The following is a 26,049-nucleotide window of genomic DNA, read 5'->3' on the forward strand; positions in this document are numbered from 1 at the left end:
TTGGTTACTATGGTAACAAGGTACTCGAGTAGATGGCCTATATTTCTTACATATAAGTGTATGGAAAACAATGGCTGGTTCTATAAGAACAAATCCTTACTATAACAAAGTAGTAAATTATGTCTGAAACTAAAAAAAAAAGAGTCCTTTGTGCAAAATGTAGAGCCAGATTAATAATAAATCAAAACAAGATACCAAATTGGCTCTGACTATGCCTAGACAGAATATCCAGCCCTCTACTGGTCTAATGCACCGCTTATGACATAACTTGACAGACAGAAATACAGATAAGTAGATATATAAAAAGCTAGAAAGACCAAGACATACACACAAACATGTCTCATAGTCTTAAAAATAGCAGATATAAATATTATTTGTGTAATTAAGGGCCATTAAACCCAAAAATTTTAAACAACATTCCAATTTACTTCAATTATCTAATTTGCTGCAATCTTTAGATATCCTTTGTTAAAGAAATAGCAATGCACATTGGTGAGCCAATCACATGAGACATCTATGTGCAGCTACCAATCAGAAGCTACTGAGCCTTTCTAGATATGCTTTTCAGGAAAGAATATTAAGAGAATGAAGCAAATTAGATAATTGAACTAAATTAGAAAGTTGTTTAAAATGGTTTTCTATATCTAAATCATGAAAGAAAAAAATTGGGTTTAATGTCCCTTCATGTAACCTAGGTGACCCTTTTGCTCGGTGATGCATAATACTCTAAGTGAGAATCAACCTAATTCAAGGAATGTGTTTGCTTGCATGCTTATCTCTTAAAGGGATATGAAACCCAAAATATTTATTTCATGATTCAGAAAGAGTATGCAATTTTAAACAACTTTCTAAATTCTCTAGGTATCTTTTGTTGAATACCAGGGATGTATGCTTAGGTGCCGGACAATTTCTGGAGCACTATATGGCAGCAGTTTTGCAAGAATGTTATCCATTTAGAGCTGCAGAATCTGTTGGCGCTCTACAAATAGCCGATAATAATAATAATAATCCATTGGCAAGAGCACTATTTCCTGCCATGCAGTGCTCTAGGTGCCTACCTAGGTATCTTTTCAACACAGAATATCAATTGAATGAGGCAAATCTGATAATATAATTAAATTTGATTTTTTTTTAAATGATATTCTCTGTCTGATTCACAAAATAAATGTTTTGGGTTTCATATCCCTTTTATGTTTATACTTCATAAACGTTTGTCAATGAACAGTTTCCTGGCTTTGCTTGGAATACAGCATTAATCACTGTATCATAACTCTATCACTGACTAACATAGCCCCTCATGTTTAAAAAGAAATACCAGGCATATATATTCCTATATTTATCATATTTATTTATGGTTTAAGACAGTAGTCAAATCTGTTTAAAATTTTGGAGCCAGTAAGAATATTTAGTAGCCAGACATATACTTCAGGAAAGTTTTCCTCTGTGAAAAGCACACTAGTCTAAAAGTAGCTCCTGGGTGGTAAATCACCATAGAACTCGCTAATGAGCTGTTGTTCGTTCCTGGTAGAGCGCTTCTCTGTTCATATACTTTTGGGAGCCAGACAGTAGTATCTGTATATATAGATCTATGGAGAATAACCCAAAAATATGTAGAATAACCCAAAAAGTTAGGAACCAGGGGTAAAATTCTAGCAGCTCCCCGGCTCCTGGGTTTGTCAAGCCTTGGTTTAAGAGTTCAATCTCACCAATCAGTCAATGACATTGTGTGTATAATTATGACTTTCACTCAAGTCTTAGTTATTTAATATTTAAAGGGACATTAAAACCAAATTTTTTATTTCATGATTCAGATAGAGAATACCATTTTAAACAGCTTTCTAATTTACTTCTGTTATCTAATTTGCTTCATTTTCTTGATGTTCCTTCCTGAAAAGCATATCTAGATAGGCTCAGTAGCTTCTGATTGTTGGCTGCACATATTTGCCTCATGTGATTGGCTCACACATGTGCATTGCTATTTCTTTAACAAAGGATATATAAAGAGAGAAGCAAATTAGATAAAATAAGTAAATTGGAATGTTGTTTAAAATTGTATTCTCTGTCTGAATCATGAAAGAAAATTTTTGGGTTTAATGTCCCTTTAACAACCATTTCCTCTGGGAGTATAACGGATGAATACTTTGTCGTCCTAAATTCATATGCATTTGTTTTTTGTGTAAAATAAAAAGTTACCACTTTTGCAGAACCTTGATACACATTGTATTGCAATTTTTTTTTAATTGGCAACACAGCCAATCAGAAGCGTTATTTCTTAATTAATTAGTCTCAGAGGGGCCAAATTATCATTGAGCATCTATACTAAGCTTTTGTTTATTTGTATAGTATGAAGCCTTATTGAGATACAGACTAAATTTGTATTATGTTACTAAAAAAAAAAAAAATTATATTAAAAAACTAAAATAATTCAAAACATTGAATTAGCTATCCGATTAAGTCTATTATCTAATTTGCTTAGTTGTTTTGGTATCCTTTGCTGAAAAGCATACCTAGGTATGACCAGGAGCTGTGAGCTAGATGCCGGTTGGTGGCTGCACATATATGTCTATTGTCATTAGCTTTCCAATGTGTTCAGCTAGCTCCCAGTAGTGAATAAAGATAATTAAGCAAAATTGATAATAGAAGTAAACTGAGAAGTTGTTTAAAATGTATGTTCTACCTGAATTATAAAAGAAAAAATGTGGGTTTCATGCCCCTTTAATATCTTAAAGTGAAAGTAAAGTTACCTGGTTTGCAATCCTCAGTAGCAGTCTTTGTGCATAAATAATATGACTTTCATTCATCGTTTTTTTTTTAAATTTAGCCGGAATCAAAGTTAGCGCCATAATTACAATACTTTTTAGACTATCCAAATTCAACCCCTACATTTTTTTATTTCATTCCGGGTCACATTTTTTTTAACAGCCAATTGAAAATCTGGCCATTAAAACCATGTCATCCGCCTACTTAGAGTAGATGTAATTAGTTTAAAAAATCTTGTAATTATTTTATTATTTTCTGTAATTTAGTCTTTGCTTTTTTTCGTAATTTAGATAATTTTATTTAATTGTAATTAATTGTATTTAGTTTAGGTAATTAATTTAATTATAGTGTAGTGTTAGGTGTTAGTGTAACTTAGGTTAGGCTTTATTTTACAGGTACTTTTGCCTTTATTTTAACTAGGTAGTTATTAAATAGTTAATAACTATTTAATAACTATTCTACCTAATTAAAATAAATACAAACTTGCCTGTAAAATAAAAATAAACCCTAAGCTAGCTACAATGTAACTATTAGTTATATTGTAGCTAGCTTATGGTTTATTTTATAGGTAAGTATTTAGTTTTAAATAGGAATTATTTAGTTAATTGTAGTAATTTTATTTAGATTTATTTAAATTATATTTAAGTTAGGGGGTGTTAGGGTTAGACTTAGATTTAGGGGTTAATAACTTTATTATAGTGGCAGTGACATTGGGGGTGGCAGATTAGGGGTTTATAAATGTAGGTAGGTTGCGGCGACATAGGGGGCTGCAGATTAGGGGTTAATAAATAGTATGTAGGTGTCGGTGATGTTGGGAGCCGCAGATTAGGGGTTCATAAGTATAATGTAGGTGGCGGCGGTGTCCGGAGCAGCAGATTAGGGGTTAATAATATAATGCAGGTGTCGGCAATGTCGGGGGCGGCAGATTAAGGGTTAATAAGTGTAAGATTAGGGGTGTTTAGACTTGGGGTTCATGTAAGGGTGTTAGGTGTAGACATAAATTTTATTTCCCCATAGGAATCAATGGGGCTGCGTTAGGAGCTTTACGCTGCTTTTTTGCAGGTGTTAGGTTTTTTTTCATCCGGCTCTCCCTCATTGATTCCTATGGGGAAATCGTGCACAAGCACGTTTTACCTGCTTACTGCTAACGTAAGCAGCGCTGGTATTGAGGTGAGATGTGGAGCAAAATTTTGCTCTTCTCTCACTTTTTGCGGCTAACGCCGGGTTTGTAAAAACTCGTAATAAAAGCGCTGTCTGTAAGTTAGCGGTGAGCATAAACTGCTCATTAGCACCGCACCCCTGTTAACGCAAAACTCGTAATCTAGGTGATTATATACTAAGGTAGTAGAAAAAATTAAAGTGTTCGAAAAGGACAAACTTTACTTTCACTTTAAGATATGATTACAAGTGATGCATTGCATTTTATGCATCACTTGACTGTTACTTTTATACAGTGTCTGTTTTACTAGAAAGATGAAGCCATCACTTAGATTAATGCCTTTTCACAGTTGAGCACAAGTTGACCACAGGATTATAGATGGACATAATAATGTCAGATTCATGCAGTTAGAAAGCAGATATCTGGCAGAGCTGTGAACTGTTCCTTTCATCAGCAGACCAGAGAGGAATAAAACCACAGACCATTAAATAATTTAATAACAGATAAATAAACATATCCTGGTTCCAGCAGGAACAAATCAAAGATTAATATCTTTATGCAATAAAAACGACAGACAGTGCTTATTTTACAGTATGTGTAAGTGCAGATTTACACTTAGGGGCCAATTTACCAAAGTGCGAGCAGACATGATACGATGTAGGGCTAGATTTATCAAGCCCCTATGGCAGCAAGTTCTTACAAGAACTTGCTCGCCGTTATTTATCAAGCAGCGGTCACCAGACCGCTGCTTTCCTAAGCTCTTCGCCACCTCTAAGTTGGCAAAATTCAATCTCCTCGGGCGAGCTGAGGCGTACAGGGGCGCGTATACATGCCCCTGTACGCCTCAGCTGTGCTAAATCTAGCCCTTAGTATATCATGTCTGCCGCACATCGATAAATGCAGACAGCATACGCTGTCGGCATTTATCATTGCACAAACAGTTCTGGTGAACTGCTTGTGCAATGCCGCCCCCTGCAGATTCACGGCCAATCGGCCACTAGCAGGGGGTGTCAATCAGCCAATCGTATAGGATAAGGCGACTTGAATACCACAGCCTCAGAGGCAGCGGACATGTTATGGAGCAGCGGTCTTTAGACTACTTCATAACTACTGTTTCCGGCGAGCCTGAAGGCACGCACGGAAACAGGGGCTTCAAACTCCATTCGGGGCTTGATAATTCGGCCCCTTATACTTAAAGGGACAGTCTAGGCCAAAATAAACTTTCATGATTCAGATAGAGCATGTAATTTTAAACAATTTTCCAATTTACTTTTATCACCAATTTTGCTTTGTTCTCTTGGTATTCTTAGTTGAAAGCTAAACCTAGGAGGTTCATATGCTAATTTCTTAGACCTTGAAGCCCACCTCTTTCAGATTGCATTTTAACAGTTTTTCACCACTAGAGAGTGTTAGTTCACGTATTTCATATAGATAACACTGTGCTCGTGCACGTGAAGTTATCTGGGAGCAGGCACTGATTGGCTAGACTGCAAGTCTGTCAAAAGAACTGAAAAAGGGGCAGTTTGCAGGGGCTTAGATACAAGATAATCACAGAGGTTAAAAGTATATTAATATAACTGTGTTGGTTATGCAAAACTGGGGAATGGGTAATAAAGGGATTATCTATCTTTTAAAACAATAAAAATTCTGGTGTAGACTGTCCCTTTAACTGTCCGTGCACAATATTCCTTATGTCAAACATATATGTACTTGGAAAAGCCCATTCAAATATTCTTTAAAATCTATATAAAGTCTATCTTATTTTCAACAAAATACTCAATTCAATATACTAAAAAATAGACTGTTTAATGCCTAGCAGGGAAAAGGGTTGTGGGAAAACTACATCTTGAATATAGCATGTAGTGAGAATATGTCCTTAAAAGACCATAAAATGCAACAAAATTGCATGATCAGCAAAGGCAGAATAAAAAGACTATCCAGTTACACTTTGAATTTCAAATGAACAGAAGTTTGTTTTTTTTCTGACAAATTTCAATGCGTTCTTATATTTCCCTGTCCCCTGTAACATGTGACAGGTATCAGCCAATCACGGACTCATATGTTAATGAGCTGTAAGATTTTGCACATGTGCAGTAGGAGCTGGTGCCTCATAAAGTGTGCACATAAGACAGTACACTGTACAAGAAAAAGTATGGGGTCAATTTATTATTGGCCGAATTGGGCCAATTCACCCTGTTTCTGCGCGAGCCTCTAGGCTCGCCGGAAACAGGAGTTAAGAAGCAGTGGCCTATAGACCGCTGCTCCTTAACTGATATGCACCCGCGGCGTGCAGGAATCCGCCCAATCCTATACAATCGGGCTGATTGACACCCCCTGCTAGCGGCCGATTGGCTGCCAATCTGCAGGGGCGTTATTGCACAAGCAGTTCACTAGAACTGCTTGTGCAATGCTGAATATGGACAGCGTATGCTGTCCGCATTCAGCGATGCCTGGCGGACATGATACGCTACAGCGTATCATGTCCACCAGACTTTAATAAATTGACCCCTAACTGTCCTTTTTACCATTGTTTCTTTGCACTAACTCTTTTCCAATGAACTCTGTCAGACATTAGCAACTAAAGAAACAACCTCTCCAAGTTTATGAGGTGTGATACAACTGTGGTGTAAAAAGAATCAAATGTTATACATTGTTGCAAAAAAATAAATGCTGGCACACAGCACTCAGGAAACATGCACTCTCCTGAGCGTATACTCTTCAACAAAGGATGCCAAGAGAATGAAGTAAAGTTGGAAAGTTTTTAATGTATGCTGTATCTGAATTATAAACGTTTTATTTTTAGAAATAATAAGCAACTTGAGATTTTAATGGAAAAATGTTTAGTTATGATTAGTAAAACTACTGTGCAATATATTTTGATGATTTACTTTGTCCCCTTTATTTAGCTCTAAAAATTGTGGATTTTTCTAATTTGTGTACATTAAATGGACACTCAAGGCTAACTGTGCTACATATGTTCAGCGATTGACTTTAACTGATAACTGCAAAACATTGCACATTATAGTAACATTAGTGGCTAGCAGAATAAAGCCCAGATTGGCTTCTCCAAATAAGACAAGTTGTGGGTGGGGTTTAGCTACTGAAAAACAATTGCAGCAGATTAGATGTTATTTTAAAAAATCTTTAGACATGGCTCATATGTTATTCTATAGCAAGGTTACATAGATGCAGCACTTAAATGCAATGTGGCCCCTGGTTAATTAGTGACTAACTCTCCATACAAACCAGTCTGGGGGGCTGCTCTAGATCTTTTTTTATAAGACTCATTGTTTTGGGAAAACAGTTTTTTTAACTTAAAGTGCATGTAAAGTCAAACAAACATCTCTGCCTCAAAGTATTTAATTTCACAAATAAACCCTAGTCTCATTCATCATATTTTCCCAAGATGTAAACTAAAGTCAATATATCAAATTTTAATTACTATTGTTTTCGCCGATTCCTCCGTCTGCTTGTTTTTTTCTTCCCCGGGGCGTCAGGATCTTTGTTCCTCACGTCACTTTCTTTAAATGCGCATGCGTGAGCTACCCGATGACGTAGCATACTCCATGCTCGTCCTTGAGTCTCGCATGCGCAATACCTCATGAATTTCATTCATTCCAAGAGCTGAGGAGCTGTTGTTTTCTGTAGTATTGGTCGCTATACGCATGCGTGATTTCTCCGCAATTGTTTAATCGCATGCGCAAATGTCGGCCCTGCTCGTGAACGAGCTTACAACAAACGTCACGGAGTGGGCGTAAAGTATTAAAATGAGGCATCGGATGTAGGGCTCCTAACCATGAAGAAGACGGTTGGGAGGAGTCGAGTACTTACAACTACGATAAGTAAAAAATGAAATAAAAGTTTATTGCATTTGTTTTTTATGTTTATATGAATGCGGTTTACATATTTATAACATTCTGAGCAAGTATGTTTGATTTCATCAAGTAAAATTTACAATCACTTTAATAAGAGAAAAACATGAGATCATTATATATTCTAGCTATGTAAATAAAAGGCTTTAAAGGGACATTGTACACTAGATTTTTCTTTGTATAAATGTTTTGTAGATGATCCATTTATATAGCCCATCTGGTAGTGTTTTTGTAACAATGTTTAGTTTTGCTTATTTTTTAATAACATTGTACCCCGCTCATACAGTGGGTTAGGGCCCGGAGCCCCGCTGTAAAGTGAAAACCGCCTTAAAGTGAGTCAAGACATTTTTCACTTGTTTTTCACTTGCCAGTGTGTTTAAAAGCTTAAAAACATATAGGTGTTCAATAGTGCTAAGTTTAACACTAGCACAATACAACACACATATGCCTCCTTCATCTCATATACCTATACCATGCTATACCATAAAACATAACCTAATGTACTCTACCTGTACTGTATGCCAGATCCTAAAGTACTGACTGTAGGTTGTGTTTTATGGTATGGTTTAGGCATATGAGATGAAGGAGGCATATGAAATGCTTACCTGTACTATTCAAGGTAAGCACAAAGGTGAATATACTGGTACCTGTACCTTTAATGGCCAAACAAATAGTGCTTGTAAAGAACTTGTGTGTACAGTACTAATGTAGATTATATAAAGCGCTTACCAAATTATCATGTGCAGTACAATACTGCACAGTTCTAGCAACCCCAACAGAGTCTTGCCAGCGCGCGCTGTAATAAGAGAGACTGCATGCAATTTTGTGCAATCTCCTGACTCGCGGTCAGTGTTAAGTGCCGTGCTGACAAACGACTTCCGGGTTTGCAGTGGCGCTGTATTAGCGGATCGCCATAAAGCGAATTGATTTAAAGCGCGGTATACCTGTACTGATTTTCAGACTCCTAACCAAGCCCAAAGTTTTAAATGTAGAACCAAGTCTACAGACTCCTGCTTTCTCCTATTTGTCTATAGGATCTTTTCATCATATGCAGGGAAGGGGGGGAGCGGGGAGTGTCTGCTTATCTTGCTTTCCCAGCCCCCTTCAATAGGAGTCCCAGCTTAACCTCATCAACAGTGCTAAACTGGGAGCTTCTAGAAAGTTTTTAAAAAGTTTTATACTGGATTATTAGCTCAGTATCTGTGCATATTCTTCTTTATAGTAGTGTTGATTACATGCAGTTTTATGAAAATTAGTGTATACTGTCCCTTTAATACCAATTTTTTTAAGCTTTCCTTTAAAATCTCCTGTTAATTATTTTATACACATTTAAATGTTAGTACACATTTAGAGGATAGTGTTATATTACATTGCAGACCACTATCGGCCACTGATGCTTCAATTGTTAATTTTGCTGTGCACATTAAGAGAATAGTGTGTTTTTAATACAGTACATAACAGTATGGTGCTTCAACGGTTAATTTAGATGTACCATAAAAGAATGACTTTTTAAAGATCACTTTCCAGAATCACAAGTCTAACTCTAGATATCCCCACCAAGTCTCAGCTCTCGTTCGTTTTTGTAAGCCTTTTATCCCTTTTTTTTTCCCCTTTTGTTCTATTAATGTACTTTAAAATACTCTTATTTTATCCAAACCACAGGCTCCTAAGTTCTGAGAAATGAGGGTGAGAGGAGAAATAAGCGCAGACATCCCCCAAATAGTTGTATTTCTGTTAACCCTCTAGTTGGCCAACGGAAGTTGCTAATCAACAAGTCTGCCACCTCCCACCAGACATTTAAGCAACCAGTCTGCTTAATAACATGACCCATGCCCCCCCTGCTCAACTGCACAAGTTTGCGACAAGCATTATATAGCTAACTGGTGTAGCCAAGAGCAGTGTGGAAATCAAGACTTTAACACTGAATGGGTCAGTGACCGTAACCACAAGAGGTATCATGTAATCTATCTCAGCTCTGCCAAGAGAAATCTCAGCAAAGCTCAAAGTTTTCTCCTGTTTTCTTTAGCGTTGCCATGGTTTTTGCTGTAAGCGTCAAGGTGATATGTACGTGTTAACCCTTTTTATGCCAGACAAGCATGCAATCCTATACGTAGGCTGTGATGTAGAATCTGTTTCTGCTATATAAAGTTTGATGTAGACATTGTTGGAAAATTAAGTATAGGTCAAGGTGCAACTCCAGATTTACACCATTAGGTGCCTCACATGTGCTCGAGGATTGGAACATTAATCAGAACATACAATGATAAGTAGATTAAAAAATGTTTTATTCATTGGTTTCTCACTAGGGATTCCTTTTAAGAAAATGAACTCCTAGGTAGTTGTCCACATTGCTTAATGACAAAGTCAGTGCTTCTTGGTGCTAACACACGTCTTACAACTGTTTGTCTAGACTTGAAGGATAAAATGCTCATTCAAGGGTTTTGTATTTCAGATATCTTGTTGTTCAAACACAGAGCATAGATATTTGTACTCAGGACACAACTGGACCCCAGGGTGCCAGATCATTTATTGAGCACTCATCAGTTAAGATATATATATATTTGTGTATGTTTGCATGCGTCTGATAAGTAAACAAGCTGCTTACTCCTCCAGCACCCCAAGTTGACAATAAAGGTGATCAATGCAGATGAACCAAAAGTTATCCAGCCATAATATTGTGTTTTTTCTGCAAGTCTATTTCATTGTCATTGGCCTGTGACCATGCACCAGAACCAATATCGTCACTTCCAAAATTGGAACCAGCTATCTCAGATAGGTGCATACAAACTTCATCCTGCTCTTACTCATTCGCTATGGAAAAAAAATTGTAGTTATTGTAGTATTAAGTGAGGCTGCTGGTGAATGAGGGGCAGTTATGGGTTGTGGTTAATGTAATTTATATTATGAGAATTGTATCCTTGAGCAATCCTTTAAGCTTATGATGGACTAAAAAGTATTAGAATCCCTCCTTTGTAAAAAGCCTGTCAAACACATGTTACAGTAAGACATACAGTCATAATTGAAGCTATCAGAGGCTGTTTTTAGCATAAAGGAAAGTTAAATAATGGCCCCCATTACAGTTCATTAGATATTGCCATGCACAAAATTGGCTAAGGTTTCTTGTATACCTGTATAACCTGTACACTTCCTACTAATGCTTATTTGCTGGTAAATACTTCCTAGGAAGTACCTATCAACCCATAGAAATCATTAGGAAGTATCAGCCAATGGGTAATTAGAAGGAAGATCACACGGATATAGTTGTATTAGTTGTAATTAAATTGTATGGGAACTACAATTTCCAGCATGCCATGTTTAACAATTGTGCAAATGGAGAAGATGTAGGACGGTAAATGTGCCTGTTGTAATCCAGACAGTATGGAGGTTTTGAGATTTTATTGGCACCTTGATTAATCAAGCCATGTAGTAACGGGCCTCTATGCAATTTTTTTTTACTTCCACCATTTCCTAGAGTTTCTCCAGGACAGGGAGGTGACAGGGAGGTGAGAGCACTTGTTGGCTGTGGCCCCTCATTTTTTTTTGAGGACAGAGCCATTATGGACAGGGCTTTGCAAGGTCTGGCATGTCATGGTCAGGACCTAGTTGAGACAAGATGTGTTTTAGCAGAGCTGGGGCAGCCCCTAAAAACTGGGACATTTGCACTTGAATCTGCAGGTGGGATAGTGGGCGGATCTTGCAACCCATAACAAACCTAGTTTTTTACAATGTGGAGTCATGAGAAACCATTAGAAAACCACATGGAAACCTCCTTTTTTTCAATTTTTCCATGAAGTTGAATGACCTCATGATCAAAATCTTTATGAAAACCTGAGCGTACCAGTTTCCACAACACTTCTAACATATTGGAATAGACCTCACAGTGTTTCTATTTCTCTTACTTGGTGTATTCAGTCCACGGATTCATCCTTACTTGTGGGATATTCTCAATCCCTACAGGAAATGGCAAAGAGAGCACACAGCAAAGCTGTCCATATAGCTCCCCTCAGGCTCCGCCCCCCCAGTCATTCTCTTTGCCGCTCTATCAAGTAGCATCTCCACGGGGGTGGTAAAGAGTATGTGGTGTTAGATTTGTAGTTTTATTTCTTCAATCAAGAGTTTGTTATTTTAAAATACTGCCGGTTTGTACTATTTACTCTGAGGCAGAAAGTGATGAAGATTTCTGCTGAGAGGAAAAAGATTTTAGCATGTTGTAACTAAAATCCATTGCTGTTCCCACGCAGGACTGTTGAGTACAGGAGAACTTCAGTTGGGGGGAACAGTTTGCAGGCTTATTCTGCTTAAGGTATGTTTCAGTCATATTTCTAGCAAGACCTGGTAGTGCTAGAAGACTGACAGATATCCCATGAGGGAAGGTAAGCCATTTTCTGAGACACAGTATAGAAAGAGGGCTTCAGTTAAGGGCTTTAATACTGACAGACACTGTGATGGGCTAAATCGATTACTTTAGTAGGCTAATCTTATGTTATTAAGCGTTTTTTAAACGTTGCAACACTTTTTGGGGAATTTTTTTACGCCTGGCATTTTAAAAGACAGCTATTCTGACTCAGAAAGGCCCCATAGCTCTAGAGTGAGAAGGAGGAGGCCTCATTTTCGCGCCTCAATTGCGCAGTTGATTTGCAACACAACTCCATGCAGCTTCATGTGCAGAGCCTTTAGAGTACAGGAGGACTTCAGGGAGGCTTAATTTACACCTGCAAATAACCCTAAAGGAAGGTAAAGCCACAGCAAAGACTGTGGCATAGTACTGTAGTGGGTTAAACCGGGTATTTACTCATTTTGCTCCGGTTTGGGCATTAAGGGGTTAAACGATTTGAAAACTTGTGTGCAATCATTTCAAGGCATTAGGATCATGTGGTGAAAATTTCATTATGATCGGATGTTTTTTGATGATTGGGAAAAAAAGTGTGTGCCTTTTATTATTTAAAGAGACAGTAACGTTTTTTTCAAAAAGTATTTTTTTCAATATTGTATTGTTGTCTGAGTCTGTCAAACATGTCTGAGCCTTCAGATAGACCTTGTTCTTTATGTTCAAAAGCCATGGCAATACCCCCATTACATTTATGTTTAAAGTGTGCACAAACATCTAAGCATTTTAAAGATCATCCAGTGACAATTAAGAATGCTGCCCAAGATGATTCCTTAACGGAGGGTAATGAGGATAGTCCTCCTTCCTCCCCCCACGTATCTAAACCAGTTACGCCCGCGCAAGCGATGCCTAGTCCCTCTAGTGCATTGGCCAATATTACTTTTCAGCAATTAGCAGCAGAAATGGATAATTCACTTGCAGCATTTTTATCCAAACTGCCAGTTTTTCCTAGAAAGCGCGATAGCTTAGTTTTAAATACAGAGGATGAGCAATCTGAAGCTTTGGATAATTTATCTGTAGTGCCCTCACAAAACTCAGAGATAGGAGTGAGAGAAGGGCTGTCTGAGGGAGAAATTTCTGACGCAGGAAAAATTTCTCAGCAGGCAGAGTCAGATTCCTTAGCGTTTAAGTTTAAGCTGGAACACCTCCGCGTCCTGCTTAAGGAGGTTTTAGCTATGCTGGATGATTGTGACCCCATGGTGATCCCTGAAAAATTGTGTAAAATGGACAGATATTTAGAGGTCCCAGTATACACGGAGGCATTTCCGATCCCTAAGAGGGTGGCGGATATTGTGACTAAGGAGTGGGAGAGACCAGGTGTACCCTTTGTTCCCCCACCTATCTTTAAGAAAATGTTCCCCATAATAGACCCTAGACGGTCCCTAAGGTAGAGGGGGCTGTTTCAACACTAGCTAAGCGTACAACTATACCAATAGAGGACAGTTGTGCTTTCAAAGATCCTATGGATAAAAAATTGGAAGGCTTGCTGAAGAAAATGTTTGTTCAGCAAGGTTTTATGCTTCAACCTATTGCCTGCATTATTCCGGTAACTACTGCAGCGGCTTTTTGGTTCGAGGCCCTGGAGGAGTCGCTCCAGAGGGAGACTTCATATGATGAGGTCATGGACAGAATTCACGCTTTAAAGCTGGCTAATTCTTTTATCATAGATGCCGCGCTCCAGTTAGCTAAACTAGCGGCGAAAAACTCAGGTTTTGCCATCATGGCGCGAAGAGCGCTTTGGCTTAAATCATGGTCGGCGGATGTGTCGTCCAAGACAAAACTGTTAAATATTCCCTTCAAGGGGAAGACCCTTTTCGGCCCGGAGCTGAAAGAAATTATTTCGGATATCACTGGGGGCAAGGGCCATGCTCTTCCACAAGATAGGCCGTTTAAGGCCAAAAACAAGGCTAATTTTCGCTCCTTTCGCAGCTTCAGGAGCGGACCTGCGGCAACCTCTGCTGCTGCAAAGCAAGATAACACTTCCCAGCCTAAAGCAGCCTGGAAACCTTTGCAGGGCTGGAATAAGGGTAAACAGGCCAAGAAGCCTGCTCCTGCTACCAAGACAGCATGAAGGGGTAGCCCCCGATCCGGGATCGGATCTGGTAGGGGGCAGACTCTCTCTCTCTTTGCTCAGGCCTGGGCAAGAGACGTTCCGGATCCCTGGGCATTAGAAATAGTTGCTCAGGGGTATCTTCTAGAATTCAAGGACTCTCCCCCAAGGGGAAGGTTCCACATTTCTCGTTTGTCTTCAGACCAAACAAAGAAACAGGTGTTCTTACGCTGTGTAGAAGATCTACTAAGAATGGGAGTGATACATCCAGTTCCAATTGCAGAACAAGGACTGGGCTTTTACTCAAACCTGTTCGTAGTTCCCAAAAAGGAAGGAACTTTCAGGCCAATCCTGGATCTAAAAATTCTAAACAAATTCCTCAGAGTTCCGTCTTTCAAGATGGAAACCATTCGGACAATTTTGCAGATGATCCAGGAAGGTCAATATATGACTACCGTGGATCTAAAGGATGCGTACCTACATATTCCTATCCACAAAGATCACCATCAGTTCCTAAGGTTCGCCTTTCTGGAGAATCATTACCAGTTTGTGGCCCTGCCTTTTGGGCTGGCTACTGCTCCCAGAATTTTCACAAAGGTGCTAGGGTCCCTTCTAGCGGTACTAAGACCGCGGGGCATTGCAGTAGCACCTTACCTAGACGACATCTTAATACAGGCGTCATCCTTTCACAGAGCCAAGGCTCATACGGACATCGTTCTGGCCTTTCTAAGGTCTCACAGGAGGAAGGTGAACGTAGAAAAGAGTTCTCTGTCCCCGCTCACAAGGGTTCCCTTTTTGGGAACACTAATAGACTCGGTAGAAATGAAAATCTTTCTGACAGAGGTCAGGAAGTCAAAACTGTTGAATACTTGCCGAGTTCTTCATTCCATTCCTCGGCCTTCCGTGGCTCAGTGCATGGAAGTGATTGGTTTAATGGTTGCGGCGATGGACGTGGTCCCTTTCGCACGAATCCATCTCAGACCACTGCAACTGTGCATGCTCACAAAGTGGAATGGAGATTACACAGATTTATCTCCTCAGATTCAAGTGGACCAAAAGACCAGAGACTCTCTTCTCTGGTGGTTGTCTCAAGATCACCTGTCTCAGGGGCTAAGTTTCCACAGACCGGAATGGATCATTGTCACGACCGATGCCAGTCTGATAGGCTGGGGTGTGGTCTGGAACTCCCTAAAGGCTCAGGGACTATGGTTTCAGGAAGAATCTCTTCTCCCGATAAACATTTTGGAGCTGAGAGCGATATTCAATACGCTCCAGGCGTGGCCTCAATAGCAGAGGCCAAATTCATCAGATTTCAGTCGGACAACATCACGACTGTAGCGTACATCAATCATCAGGGGGGAACAAAGAGTTCCCTAGCGATGAAGGAAGTATCCAAGATTATCAGATGAGCGGAGGATCACTCCTGCCATCTATCTGCAATTCACATCCCAGGAGTAGACAACTGGGAGGCGGATTTTATAAGTCGTCAAACTTTCCATCCGGGGGAGTGGGAACTCCACCCGGAGGTTTTTGCTCAACTAACTCAGCTTTGGGGCATTCCAGAATTGGATCTGATGGCGTCCCATCAGAACACCAAACTTCCCCTTTACGGATCCAGATCCAGTGATCCCAAGGCGGCATTGATAGATGCATTAATAGCGCCTTGGTCATTCAGTCTAGCTTATGTCTTTCCACCGTTTCCTCTTCTCCCTCGGCTAATAGCCAGAATCAAACAGGAGAGGGCTTCGGTAATTCTGATAGCGCCTGCGTGGCCACGCAGGACTTGGTATGCAGACCTAGTGGGCATGTCATCGGTCCCACCATGGAAACTGCCATCGAGGCAGGATCTTCTAATCCAAGGTCCTTTCAAGCATCCAAATCTAGTTTCTCTGCAGCTGACTACTTGGAGATTGAACGCTTAATCCTATCTAAGCGGGGGTTCTCTGATTCAGTTATAGATACTCTGATACAGGCCAGAAAGCCTGTCACCAGGAAAATTTACCATAAGATATGGCGAAAATATCTTTGTTGGTGTGAATCCAAGGGTTACTCGTGGAGTAAAGTTAGGATTCCAAGGATATTGGCTTTTCTCCAAGAAGGTTTGGAGAAAGGTCTGTCAGCTAGTTCCTTAAAGGGACAGATATCTGCTCTGTCTATTCTGTTACACAAACGTCTGGCAGCTGTGCCAGACGTTCAAGCGTTGGCACAGGCATTAGTACGAATCAAGCCTGTCTACAGACCTGTGGCTCCTCCATGGAGTCTAAATTTAGTTCTTTCAGTTCTTCAAGGGGTTCCGTTTGAACCTTTACATTCCATAGATATCAAGTTATTATCTTGGAAAGTTTTGTTTTTAGTAGCTATTTCTTCTGCTCGAAGAGTTTCAGAATTATCTGCTTTACAGTGCGATTCACCCTACCTGGTGTTCCATGCAGATAAGGTTGTTTTGCGTACTAAACCTGGTTTCCTTCCAAAGGTGGTTTCTAATAAGAATATTAACCAGGAAATTATTGTTCCTTCTCTGTGCTATAATCCAGTTTCTAAGACGGAACGACTGTTGCACAATCTTGATGTGGTTCGTGCTTTAAAGTTCTATTTAAAAGCAACTAAAGATTTCAGACAAACATCATCCATGTTTGTTGTGTATTCTGGTAAGAGGAGAGGTCAGAAACTGACTGCTACCTCTCTTTCATTCTGGCTGAAAAGCATCTTCCAATTGGCTTATGAGACGGCTGGCAGGCAGCCTCCTGAACGAATTACAGCTCATTCCACCAGAGCTGTGGCTTCCACATGGGCTTTCAAGAATGAGGCTTCTGTTGAACAGATTTGTAAGGCAGCGACTTGGTCTTCACTGCATACATTCGCCAAATTTTACAAATTCGATACTTTTGCTTCTTCGGAGGCTATTTTTGGGAGAAAGGTTTTGCAAGCAGTGGTGCCTTCCGTTTAGGTTACCTGACTTGTTCCCTCCCTTCATCCGTGTCCTATTGCTTTGGTATTGGTATCCCACAAGTAAGGATGAATCCGTGGACTGAATACACCAAGTAAGAGAAAACAGAATTTATGCTTATCTGATAAATTACTTTCTCTTACAGGTGTATTCAGTCCACGGCACGCCCTGATATTTAAGTCAGGTTCAAATTTAATTTACAATAACTACAGTCACCACTGCACCCTATGGTTCTCCTTTTTTCTCCTAACCGCCGGTCGAATGACTGGGGGGGCGGAGCCTGAGGGGAGCTATATGGACAGCTTTGCTGTGTGCTCTCTTTGCCATTTCCTGTAGGGATTGAGAATATCCCACAAGTAAGGATGAATCCGTGGACTGAATACACCTGTAAGAGAAAGTAATTTATCAGGTAAGCATAAATTCTGTTTTTAGTCTTAAAATTCTAGGCTAGGAAATGCAAATGAGGACACATGGTTTATCACCATTTCCTATATGACCTGTAAAGACGCATCATCTTGTTCTTTTTTTGCTATTTGTTACATATTGAAAACATTGGTTAAATACTGTTGTTGTTTTTTTACATCTTCTATATAATGGTAAGTGATACATTATTTGATTAAGTTACAATATTATTGCATCTCTGCTGGGATACTTTTCTTGTTTATCAGGGAGCACAATTTATTGGCCATAATTCCTATAATCTAGTTTGTGACATCACCAGCAATTAGCACAGCAGTGGCGCCCGCTGACTTAGAAAAAAATACTGTCTGTGCTTGTAGCATATATTGTCATAACTAATTATATACAAAATAACTGAAATCGCTAGGACCAACTTTAAGCTAATTTGTTTAAAATTAGATTCCTAAGCACCTAAAAGAATTTTCACTATAACACAACCTTTATATAAATTTGTTCATTATTATCTACTTTGAAGTGAACCTTAAAATTACTGACTGTGGGCCGACTTTTAATACCAGCGCACGCTAATGTATATGCTTATATGCATATATATTTATGTGTTAATATGTGTATATACACATATTAGCACATAAATATAATCGCTGTGCTACTTACCCCCTTCGCTGTGCTTAGGTTCTGATGCTGTCTCTAGTAATGCAAACATGTGCGTTCCTGTTGCGCTTAACTTGTTATACCAGCGCACATTAGCGTGTGCTGGTATTACTCAGTGGAGTGCTAATATAGTGCAATTGATATTTAGCGTTCCACTTGAAGGAATACATTTATTAATATTTGAGCGGACATGATTCGCTGTAGCAAATCATGTCCGCTTGACCTCGCTAAATGCTGACAGCATACGCTGTCTGCATTTATCATTGCGCAAGCATTTCTGGTGAAATGCTTGTGCAATGACGCCCCCTGCTCACTGGAGGAGGGGCCGTTAATTATCCTGATTGGATCACATAAAGAACATTACATAGCAACATTAATGTTTCTCAAGATAAAATTTGTGTTTCTAATTTGTTTTTAAGGGCCTCATGGTACTAACGAGACTTCTTAGAATATCTCGCCTGAGTGGCAAAGTTTTGAATATCAGGCCCACAGAGACTGAAGGACGGATAGGCAGATAGATTGATAGATTGTTTTGAGTGAATTACTGGCCACTGGTGAATTTGTGGCCTACAAATGTATGTTTTGAAGAGAGAACTGATTAAAATCTGAGAAATCGTGAATTTTGCAAAAATTACAAATCAGTTTTTTTTTAGTTTTTGTTAGATTGATTTGACAACTTTTGTAATCCATTGTGTGTTACTGCTAAGTTTTCATTATATTCTATGACATTGTACATCTGTCAACTGAATGTAAAAAAATGACAAAATAAGCTTTAAAATAATTATTATATTTATTTTTCTCAAAAAACTTTAAAAAAGGATTAATTTGCAAAGGCATTTCCGAGCTTGGATTATTTTCCATGTATTTTCTCCCTACAAGATAACCGCTCCTTTTTTCAAAACGTAGGCTTTGGAAAAGAGAAAAGTTTTTTTTTTCCTTTTCTTTAGAAAATAGCGTTCCAGAAGAACACGGTATAGGTTTTGGCAACCGAGTCGTCTTTCCACGAGCCGGGGGAGGAGGCATGAAAAGAAAGGCGAAGACCTACATTTTTTTCCCCCTTTTTTTTTACATGCTGATTGAATTTCCAGAATTTTCCAGCCTAACTTTGCTCTGTGTGTTGTGGTCTCTCTCAGACGCATCAGGAGCTTCGAATGCATTTTCGTGTTTTTTGGACTATGTGTGCCTAGGCCAGTGATGTAAAAAAACGGCGATGCTGTTTATGGTCCAATTATTTATGTTATGTTATGTATTTTTTATATGTAGTATTTTGGATACTGGGTTATGCAGACTGTATATCTAGCCACACTATTATTATATTTTTTTCTGTTTGAAATTTTAGAAATGATATAACTAAAAATAACTTTTATTTTTATTAAATTTTTTGAAATTTAAAGGGACACTAAACTTAACATTCATTCCCCATAAAAAGTTTAATAATGAATAGTGAAAAAAAACTTTGCAATGTGTTTTCAGTTTTTAAAAAAAATATTTTGCCTACTCTTGCTGTATATTAAAACTATAATTTGTAGTTTTCCACTCCCCTCACAGAGTCTAAAGTTCATTTAGTCGAACTTAGAACCCTGACCCTCTTACATGCTTTACTGTGATTGATTGAAATATACAAGAGCTCATTTATAGCTGTTCCTAATTGGCTACATCAAAGTAGACAACATAAACAAAACTCAAAAGGCTTTTTAAGGGTTGTGTCCTGAACTGCAATGCAGTGCAAAATTTCCTCAGAATGACAGTTTTAAATTATTTTAAAACATTTACGGGTAGACCACAATCTTAGAAAATGTCCTTAATTACATTCACCTTTAACCCCTTGCCTGAGAAGGCTGTATTGCACTGCATGGCAGTGAGCTTCAGTCAGGGGTAAAACAAATTATTATCTGGATGTATGATACAGCAGGAGCACTGGCGGAGGTTTTCTATCTTTTGTTAAAAAGCAGGGATGTAAGCTCAGGGGTGTGCACGAGTCTGGAGTACGCTATGGCAGCAGTTTTGCAAGCATCTTATCCATTTCAAAAGCACTAGATGGCAGCACTATTTTCTGCCATATAGTGCTTCAGGCACCTACCTAGGTATCTCTTTAACAAAGAATAATATGGGAGCAAAGTAAATTTTATAATAGAAATAAATTGTAAAAAAAAAAATAGAAAAAAAATGCATGCTCTGGCCCCTATTTATAAAAGGCCTGTCGGATATGATCCGACATTGCTGATCATGTCCGACAGACCTCACTGAATGCGGAGAGCAATACACTCTCCGCATTCAGCATTGCACCAGCAGCTCTTGTGAACTGATGGTGCAACGCCGCCACCTTCAGATTTGCGGCCAATCGACCGCTAGCAGGGGGTTTTCAATTAACCCGATCGTATTCGATTGGGTTGAATTGCGGCGATCTCTGTCCGCCTCCTCAGAGCAGGTGGCCAGGTTATGGAGCAGCGGTCTTTAGACCGCTGCTTCATAACTGGTGTTTCTGGCGAGTCGGAAGGCTCGCCAGAAACACGGGGCTTTAAGCTCCATACGGAGCTTGATAGATAGGCCCCTCTGTCTGAATAACAAAAGAAAATGTTGGGGTCTCATATCCCTTTAATGTAACATAGCTCATACTTAAATGTCCTAGATGTACAAAGAGATTTACAACTTACTCATTGTGGTTTAAAGACAAACAAATGTTGCAAGGAATAAAGTTAAAGGGACATTCAAGTCAAAATAAACTTTTATGATTCAGAAAGAGCATGCAGTTTTAAGACACTTTCCAATTTACTTCCATTATCAAATTTTGCTTAATCTTTTTATATTCACACTTTTTGGGGAACAAAATCCTATTGAGCATGTGCACAAGATCACAGGGTATACATATACTAGTCTGTGATTGGCTGATGCCTGTCACATGATACAGGGGGCCAGAAAATGGGAGAAAAAAAATAAATTTGTCAGAAAAAAATCTACTGCTTATTTGAAATTCATTAATTATGTAATTCTACTGTATTGTGTGGTTCTCCTTAACCAGTTTTATGGTGGTCTAACAGTATGATTGTTTACAGGATGTTGTTCTGAAATCTAAAACTACTAAACAGTCAAATCAGGAGATAGGTGTAGCTTATTGTTGTTTGATATACAGACAGTAAAGCTCATGAGTGCTTTATTAGAAATCACCAACTATGCAAAAGAGGACTTGCAGCTTAGGTAGTGGAGCTTCTTAAAGGGGCATACAATCCTTTCATGATTCAAATAGAGCATACAATTTTAAACAACTTTGCAATTCTGTTATCAAATGTTCTTCATTCTCTTGGAAACCTTTGTTGGAGTAGCAGTGATGCAACTATGGGAGCTAGCTGATCACATCTAGTGGCCCAATAACAAGAGACATATGAGTGCAGCCGCCAATCAGCAGCTGGCTCCCTGTAGTGCATTGCTACTCCAGAATTTACCTTGGTATGCTTTCCAACAAAGGATATCAAGACAAGGTAGCAAATTAGATAATAGATGCAATTTGGAAAGTTGTATGAAATCGTATGCTCTGTCTGAATCATGAAAGCAAAATTTTGACTTTCATGTCCCTTTAAGTATGTTACTTACGTATAGTATAGTTATAAATGATAACAATTACCCAGTGTGGTAAAACATTATTCAGGGTATGGCTCTGGCCTTTCAAGAATTAGCATTTCATTTAAGCGACTTATTATTCAAATTTATATTAAATGCACATTGCACTAAAATTTAATCAAAGCAAATAAATATGCTAAAATATTCTTTGATGAAAAATGATGAGAAAAGGTGTTTTACATTCAAATAACAGAAAATGGATGATTGTGCACAGCTGATGATTTCTTTTGTCTGAAAATTACAAATCCCACAGCTCTATTTGTGGAGATAGATATGTCACTATAAGCCCCAAAACTATATCTTTTTTCCAATCTCAGAAATTCCCTCAATTAGATGAGAGAAAAAAATGTCCCTTTAAAAAAATGGAGGTGAAGCCATCATAGCACTTAGAGTTTTGTAACATGTCTCCTGTTTTTCCATCTCTTCCACAGAGCAACCCCAAGCTAGGACAGGAAAAAAAGAACAGAAGAAATCAACTGTAACAAGACCAGGTAGGATTAAGGTCAAGATTCTCACATTTATTTTCCTTTATGTCCAGTAAACTATGGACTTCCTTTGATGTTTTCATATTACATAAAATATTACACTCTTTGCTAACTGAGGATGGTTTGGCAGAAGGCCACACACTATTTTCAAACCATTTCAAGCAGACACCATTTTGTCTTTTTTGTAGTAAAGGTCAGTCCCTCCTATTAGTAGGATGAACAAGAGACACTTTAGAATTTACTTTGAGTTTTAACCACACAGACATTCCCTATTTGGACTTAGTTCTGATAGGGGATTTATTTAGATCACTGATCGTTTGTAGCCTGTACTGTAAGCCAATTATGGCTAACACGTTGCTTCGTGCAAACAGCTCACATCCTACAAATACTGGCTTTGCTTTAATAAAGGGTGAGTTTATAAAATTAAAGCATATTTGCACAGATACAGACACCTACCATAGAGAGCATGAATCTCAGTAATAGATTACTAGAGAGAGGTTACAAGAAAGAAACCATTCAGAGAGCCTCAATGCAGGTAGAGGCATTTGACAGACAGAATATTTTACAGGATCGAACATCCAATAAAACAAGAGTAAACAGACCAACTTGTTAACTTGTTAAGATATTGTTAACATTGTTAAAAAAAACATTTACCTATCTTGTGAGGGGATCATAACCTATATCCTGTAGTACGGGGATGACGATTTGTCTCTAGACGCAATCGCACATTAGGGAATTTATCACCCAGTATGGAACATTCCAGAAAGAAAAAGGGCAATACAAATGCAGCAATTCCAGCTGCAAGGCCTGTAGACATGCTATGGTATCTAGGCATTTCCAATCTACAGTAACACAGAGAGTATACAACTTGAATAATTGCACTAATTGCAGGTCACTTGATGTTATTTATATGATTTGCTGCTAAATGTACTTACCAATCAGCAAGTGCTACCTAGGGTGCTGAACAAAAAAAAATTGTCTGGCTCCTAAGCTTATGTTCATGCCTTTTCAAATAAAGATACCAAGACAAAGGAAGAAAAATTGATAAATGTGTAGTTCTGAATCACTGCTCCTTTTTGTGAATTTGTACCTGATACCCAGTAAGCCAGTAAGGCATTGGGCTCCATTTATTAAGCAGCGAATGCTGCTTCAGAGCCACATCCCGGAAACGGAAGTTAAGAAGCAGCGGTCATCCGATCGGGATGATAGACAGCCCCTGCTAGTGGCCAATTGGCCGTCAGTGAGAAGGGGCGGCATTGCACAAGCATTTCTCATACTGCTTACTATCCCTTTAAACACACATCCCTGATATATACAGCCACTTTTTATTAAAAAAAAAAATCATTTTCTTCCATATCCATTTATTGTAGTTGATTTTGAAAACAAAGGTTTTACTCCATCTCTAAATATTTTGTACTGGAGGAAGTTAAACAATGGGAATAATCATATTAAATGTAATGTTAATGTGCAGTTCTACCAACATAAACATATCCGCAGTAGGAGCAGTGAAAAGAAAATGAGTGTTAACAGATGATAAGCAATGTGGCTTTATAAATTATGAATTATTATGAACTTTAGCAATGAAGGATTACAAGCAGCAGAATGTACTGAGGATAGAATTACGAGCATGTGACAATATGGGAGATTATTGCAAACTACTTGCCCTTAATCCTTTTGCAGAAGACGAATATGTATGCACAAAAGTGATAGGGGGAGTTCTATAGAAAAGTTATGAGAGATAGTATAATTTATGTGAGAGCTTATATAGTGATAATAGAGACGTTATAGGGATCCTCATTCTCTTGGTATCCTTTATTGAAGGAGCAGCGATGCACTACTGGAAGCTAGCTGAATACATCAACAACCCAATAATAAAAGGTATGTATATATGTGCAGCCAGCAATCAGCAGCTAGCTTCCAGTTCCCGTACCTGCCTAGTGATGCCTTTCAACAAAGAATACCAAGAGAACAAAGCAAGTTAGATAATAGAAGTAAATGGGAAAGTTGTTTAAAATTGTATACTCTCTCTGAATCATGAAAGTTCATTTTTGGGTTTTATGTCCCTTTAAGGAACATCAAGCTCAAAGCACATATCAGCAATTAAGCCCTACATTGCAAAATAAAAAGAGAGAAAAGCTCAACCTGAGAACGAACAATAGCACATTAGCTTGTTCTATGGCTAGTTACCACCCAAGAAGCAGCTCAACATGTGCCTTTTACAGAGAAGAACTTTCCTGTAGCATATCAGTCTGATCCTGACTTAACAGTGCAGTCCAACCCGAAATACCAGGCAATCCCTCTCTGAACGAGAGAAACAGCAAAACCCCGGACGTACGTTTCGGCCTATTGTGGGCCTCGTCAGTGAGGTGCAGCCATATCCCTCTAGGCACACTGAGCAACGGGTCCACATCTGGATTACCGCATCACACTTAGGGAGACTTCCCTAAGAGTCATAATTTGCATAAATAAAAAGAGAGAAGCGCTCAACCTGGGAACGAACAATAGCATAATAGCTTGTTCTATGGCTAGTTACCACCCAAGAAGCAGCCTCTTTTTCCTCAATGTGTGCCTTTTACAGAGAAGAATTTTCCTGAAGCATATAGCAGTCTGATCCTGACTTCACAGTACAGTCCAGCCCCGAAATACCAGGCAATCCCTCTCTGAACAAGAGAAACAGCAAAACCCCATACGTAAGTTTCGGCCTATTGTGGGCCTTGCAAAATACATTTTTAAAATTGTTTATTATTGTCACAATTTACAATCAGCTAGATTATGAGTTTTGAGCGCTATAGAGAAATTAACGAACGCAACAAAAGTTACGTTATTTTTTCCTATAGCGCTGCCATTACAAGTTTAAAAACCCCCAGCTTGTGCAGGCGATACGGCTGCGTTGAGCTTCATACCGCACACAAAAGCAGCAGTGTCATGACATGCTCATACATGCTTTCCCCATAGACATCAATGGGGAGAGCCGCCAAAAAAAGTCTAACACCTGCAATTGCGGAAACAAAAGCTCCGTAACACAGCCCCATTGGTGTCTATGGGGAAAATAAAACTAACGTATAAACCTAACACCCTAACATAAACCCTGAGTCTAAACACCCCTAATCTGCTGCCCCTGACATCGCCAACGCCTGCCTTCAGTTATTAATCCCTAATTCGAATTAGCCAATAGAATGAGAGCTGCTTAAATCCTATTGGCTGATTTGAATAGCCAATAGGATTTTAGCAGCCCTAATTCCTATTGGCTGATTCAAATATTTCAGCCAATAGGAATGCAAGGGACGCCATTTTGAATTGCGGCCCTTGCATTGAAGATCCATGTACGGCGGCGACCTTAAGAAGAGGATGCTTCTCGCCGGATGTCTTCAGGATGGACCCGCTCCGCGCTTCCGGGATCAAGATAGAAGAGGCCGCCTGGATGAAGATTGAAGAGGCCGTCTGGATGAAGACGTCTTGCTGCTTGGATCAAGACGTCGTCGCCGGGATGAAGATTGAAGAGGCCGTCTGGATAAAGACTTCGCCGGGATGAAGATCATTCAAGGGGGACTTCAAAAACTAAGTGGATCAACCGGGGGTTAGTGTTAGGCTTTTTTAAGGGTTTATTGGGTGGGTTTTATTTTTTAGTTTAGGGTCTGGGCAGTAAAAGAGCTAAATGCCCTTTTAAGGGCAATGCCCATACAAATGCCCCTTTCAGGGCAAT

At 39.0% G+C, this 26,049-nt stretch overlaps 1 protein-coding gene across 1 annotated transcript in view; it reads left to right on the top strand.

The window, feature by feature from the left end:
- Window positions 1-26,049, top strand: part of COL8A2 (collagen type VIII alpha 2 chain) — a 233,782-nt gene that overhangs the window by 82,251 nt on the left and 125,482 nt on the right. The window contains exon 2 of the mRNA XM_053707010.1: window positions 22,293-22,352. The gene's annotated coding sequence lies outside the window, so the exon portion shown is untranslated. The remainder of the gene's footprint in view (window positions 1-22,292; window positions 22,353-26,049) is intronic.

This window comes from Bombina bombina, chromosome 3 (assembly GCF_027579735.1).
Source record: "Bombina bombina isolate aBomBom1 chromosome 3, aBomBom1.pri, whole genome shotgun sequence".
Lineage (NCBI taxonomy): Eukaryota > Metazoa > Chordata > Amphibia > Anura > Bombinatoridae > Bombina > Bombina bombina.